A 5482-nucleotide genomic window follows, 5' to 3' on the forward strand; every position below is an offset into this window, starting at 1 on the left:
ACATACATACATACATACATACATACATACCTTTGCCATATATTTATATATTTTTTTCTTGCCATTTTTTCATGTTTCATCCCTTTTTATTTCTTAGACCAATGTGACATTATGCAGTCCTCACTGTAAGTAGTCAATCACCTGCTCCAGTATAAAGTAGCAGAAGTTTTGACACTGAATTAAAGCCAACATGAAAAGTGTGTGTTTGACAAAGTAAAGTATTTCCAGTCAGATGTAATTGGCTTGTCGGAGCTAGCAGTGATATATGTTGGTAATTAGTTAACGGCCTTAGTTTGAGTCAAAGGGTTTTTTTCACCCCGTTTTATAATTATTTCCCCCCTCCTCCCGCAGCTGTTTATGAAAAAAAAACAAAAAAAAACAAACAAACTGGTAAACAGCAGCTGCACATACCATAAATACATAAATCTTCTGTTTATGGAATATGTGGGGCTGTAGATTCTCTTTGCATAGTAGAATATATCCTAAGAAAAAAAAATACAGTTACTATGGAAACTCTGTACATGTCCAAAAAACCATGTAAAGAAAGTCAACCTACCACTTCCCAAGCAAAAACTGTGCAGACCAAATGTTAACAGTGTTCTATTAAACACCCTATACAGTGGCTCAATAGTGCCCTCAAGTCGTCATGATTTCTGCCACTGAAATACTAACATCAGTATTTTAAAGTCTGTTCTCTGAGCTGCCAGGAGCCACTGGCTCCTGAGCTGCCAGTGGCTCAGGAGCCAGTGGAAGGACTTTAGAACTGGGTGATGCGTTCTGTATTCCTGGTTTTAGTGAGAACGCCAGCAGCATCGTTCTGGATCAGCTGCAGTCTAGAGCTGTGTGTAGTTATGGCAACTAGTCTTATTTCCTGTTATAACCTGAGCTACTGGGAGCATGTAGATATTGAATAAGAGGGGCCCCAGGATTGTCTGTCTGATTATTATCAAACAGGACAGAAGCTCAAATAATCATTCAAAGTAGTTTAAAAAGCTTATGCCTAAGAAAACCCAGTAGATCTCATTGAGCCTTCCTTTTTGTTCTATAATCATTATTATTATTGTTATTATTATTATTTTATTTTAAATTATTATTTTAATATGGGTATGTAACACCTTACTAAAATATACTTGCACCAATAGAAGCTTTTAATTTCCCTAAATTGTCTACAAGTTTATCAGGAAACATTAAATGAAATTTTGTTTGCTGTGTTCTAGTCATCCACTCCATCTCTGCCTCACACACGCACATGGACACACACATTCAGTCACACAAAATGAAGTTGTGCAGGTGTACACAAAGATGAGTACATACAGACTCACACACAGTGATGCACTCTCTGATCGAAACCAATGGATTTAATGGATTTTTTACAATTCAAAAATCTAAGAGGGGAGAGTTAGAGGACACAGACAAAGAGATGAATAGATCAGAGAGGGAGAGAATTATAAATGGCAGAGGAAGAGAGAGAGAGTGCAGCTAGGCTTGTGTTTGCTGGGGCGTGAAGCATTCAGCTGTACCACCATCTGAACGCTCGGTTAGCAGTTCAGCCGTTTCTTAATAACACTCATATCTGTTCTCTGAAATACTCCTGTTCTCCATCCCCATGTCTGCTGGCTGCCCTCCCCTCTGCCTCCATTCATTTATCCTACATCTGGATTAGTTCACCTTCCTCTCCTTTTTGCCTCATTTTCTACTTTCAAAGTAGTATCAAACTGTTAATTATCTGTTAGTATCAAACAATCAAAAAGAAAACAAATCAATGACAAAAACTTGTGTAACTGACATAAAAGAAGGGTATTATATAACATAAAGGTATTGAAGTTATAGTTTTATCACATTGTTAAATGAAATCTAAAGACCTAAATGCAGTTTAATCACATTGAAAGAAAGTCAGTTAGTCTTAAATGACATTGATTGTTTATGACTGGAAAACGTTTGTTTACTGGTTGAATTACTTTTGATTACTTAGGTGAAAAATAAATATAATGTAAAAATGTATAAGATCTTTACACACTCAGTGTATTCAGTCGTTTAGTTTATGATGTTGCAGTCGCTTTTTCCCAGATAAACTACAAAATAAATTTTTATCAACCACATTTTCACAAGTAAATGTATAAATTATTCTAAAATTGTCAGCCTGAGTTTTTATAGCTTCAGTTTTTATTTTCTAATAGCACCACATGCTTGTTTATTTCTTGACAGTGTTGAATTGAACTTTTGAGCATGATATGTTAACTGAAACAGATATCTGTATTTTCTTTTTTTCTTTTCTTCTTTTCTATTCACTTTTGTTATTGTGTACTATATTACTTTTTATATTTGTATCATGTTCGAAATCAAATTTCAAATTTCAAATTTATTTCCCTTTTTTGTCCCTGATCTTTAACACAACATATAAATATTTGCCATTACTTTCTTGCCTGTTTGCTACAAAACCTCCATGTTTTCTACCATGTTCCAGAATTTGTATCTGTTCCCAACAGTTTTGCACTTTCCTTGGGTTTTTCCTTTATTGTCTCATTACCAAACTCTTCATCCCTCCCTAGGCTTTCTTTCTCTTGTTGTATCATGTCTCTTTTGAACCAAACACAAGCTGCTGCTCAGCTAATTGCAGCTTGTGTTGACTAACTAAAGCTTTTCAGATCACTGTAATGAAGATGAAGAAAATATATATTGCTATAAGGAAAGGAGCAAAGACAGTTTTAAAGCCACTTATCCCTTTGGATCCTGATTAATTTGTCAGTGTCTTCCCGTCAGTCAAACTGTTTGAGCTGCAGTCATGCTAATTGGTTTTTCAACATATTTTAAGACAGAAATGCACAAGCTGAAATGACAGTCAGGAGGTTAGTCACAGAATCTTCACTCAGTTTAATTCATGAATCAGGTCTCTGGTGCTCATGCAGAGAGGCACAATAACTGGAATAATGTTTTTTCCTTTTTTTAATCATATTTCCTGTCCTGGCATGCTATGGTAGAACTGGTTACCTACATGTGCCAGGGCAGTTTTGTGCTACAGAAAAAGACATCTGAAGATGGTAATCTAATATTATGAATTACAAAAATGAGACAGACAGGAGGTCATCAGTAGTGTTGGGAGGGGATTGCTCTCAGGAGAAGTTGTTCTGCATATCATTCTGAAGAAGGAGATCTTGGTTATATTTGCAGCCTTTTTCTACTTTTTGTTTTTGCGTCAGTTTCTAAATTTAAAGCAGTTGTACTCAAAGAAGTGATGAAGAAAAATAATAATTTAGTCACTCTTTGCTGTTTCTCTTTTAAATGCAAGAGCAAAGAGTCATGCACTGCATGCTTTAATGCTTTAATGTGCCAAACCGATGGACAGCTAATGTGCTTGTTAGGGTTTACCCACTTTATCAATTTTGATGTTTTGCATGGAACAAAACTCCTCTGACTTTACTCTAAAAATGTGTGTTGATGGCTTTATTTGGCAGTGTAATATTCATGCCACTTGCTATTTGAAGTAATATTTGATTGAGTTTTACATTTCAACCCCCTGGGGTACAAATCCAGAAAATCTGTGATTAATCCCAAACAATGTGCAAAAGGATCATAACTACACAAAGTAACATTTAAAGAATATTATTAGTTTACAGTAATGGTAAAAATATTTAAACTTAATTGTTATGTAACTTCATGATAAAATCTGTGATGTGGGGTTTCAGAGGCTCCTGAGTGCACAGACACTAACAGCCATCTTCTTGCAAACTTTGGAATGGACTCTCTGTGTGGCTCCATGACTTGTCAGCATTTTTCTAGAGTAACTGGTTCCTTTGGCGACACCTAGATGGTATGCTGCATGTTTGCAATTATGTGATCACAACACGCATCTTAAAGGTATGCACACACTGGTGCAGAAACAACGTTCAACAGCAATGACTCTGAGTATGAGTATTCTTATCAGTAGTTTCAGTTGATATTTCACATGTGAATAAGGTAAGCATCAAAACCTGTTTGAGGCTGATACAATTATCAGGCCCAAGATGAAAAATATCCTCAGTCACCCTAGACCCTTGGAGCGCCAACCCGCCTAGAAACATACACTATGTTGCTAAAAGTACTGGCTCACCTGCTTGTCTCACATATGAGTTTATCTGTCCATAGGGTTCAGTATGAACATTGGTTCACCTACATGGGCTAATAAGTCAGCATTCTGGTAAAGGAGGTGTTTTCACTGTCCACAAGAATACACAAGAAATTTTCACTGTGGAGCTCATTACCAACAAGAAGTGTCTAGGATCCCCTACAACTCTGTTTCTGTGTGGACATCTGGTGAAAAACGTTCCCATTTTAGACAAAACATTACTAGAGGCCTAAAATGCAGTCTGCCATCAGAACTGGTTTTTCTGATGTAGGCTGAAGTTTGAAGCAGTCAACTGCACAAATAATTCTACACGTTCCTTTTCAGAAGGAAGATCTTTATGTGAACAGAAAGTATTTGAATCCAATTTGTCTACAACTTATGTTACAATGCACATGTGCTTCAACCAACATAGTGTTGGTTTGTTGATCCTAAAAACAGCATGGTTTGGCAACTAATTACAAGCTGGCACTGTGTGGGCTCAGTGGGGTCTTGGTGAATAAATGTGTCTATTTGTCACATAATTAATTCCCTTGCTATGCATGCAGACCTGTACGAACACACTCATCATTTATAGTCTTTCAATGGTATATCTTTTAAGACATTATTCTGTCTTTACCATTTCATGCTTTTCTGCTTGGTGCTGGATGGTCTTCTAAACCAGGGGTCTCTGCCTGTGTGACCAGGTTCCATGCTTGACCTGCACAGCGGCTGCTCATGTGGATCAGTGAAAACCTACCTGTGTTGGGTGTGTGGCAGCTCTCAGGCGGAGCCTTGGTTCCATCTGAGTGTCTACCTGCCGTTTGTTGCTTTTTGGGTTGTGAGTGTTATAAGCTTTCTACTGTTCTCCAGGTGACAAATTCACCCATATGCACCAACACACTTCTATACACACCCACACACACATCCACTTTACCATACACCATCTTGCATCCTGCTGGAATAACACAGGTGGTTATTCCAGCAGGATGCAAGATGGTCTGTCTGAATAAAGTCAGTTTGGCCATCAGAATGCCATCTTGGGATATTGTAGAGCAAAGTTGTCCTGGTACCTGCAGGCACGCAGCTTCTCTGTAGGCTATCTCCAAAAAAAGGGGCGTCTCCGTCTCACATTTCATTAGTTTTTTCTTCTTCCTGTGAGAAGAAATGTTTTTGGACAAGCTAGGAATGAACTGTTTATTCCTACTTGCACGTGTAAATGGAGGCGTGTCAGGAGTCTAGTGAACTCACATGTTCGTTCATTTCCACTTTCAGGATGTATAAAGGAAATGTTGCTATTCAACAGGGTTTTTTGATCCATCTGTGTGTAGAATGGGGTAAATGACACTAGCATCAATGCTTCCCTTCCCTCTTTGTTCTTTTTCTCCCTTAAGTACATACAAG

At 37.5% G+C, this 5482-nt stretch overlaps 1 protein-coding gene across 3 annotated transcripts in view; it reads left to right on the plus strand.

Annotated features, from left to right (window-relative positions):
* npas3 (neuronal PAS domain protein 3) overlaps positions 1-5482 on the plus strand; it is a 308598-nt gene that overhangs the window by 121609 nt on the left and 181507 nt on the right. The gene's annotated exons all lie outside the window — the stretch shown is intronic.

Source organism: Poecilia formosa, unplaced genomic scaffold, assembly GCF_000485575.1.
Source record: "Poecilia formosa unplaced genomic scaffold, Poecilia_formosa-5.1.2 Scaffold189, whole genome shotgun sequence".
NCBI classification, from domain to species: domain Eukaryota; kingdom Metazoa; phylum Chordata; class Actinopteri; order Cyprinodontiformes; family Poeciliidae; genus Poecilia; species Poecilia formosa.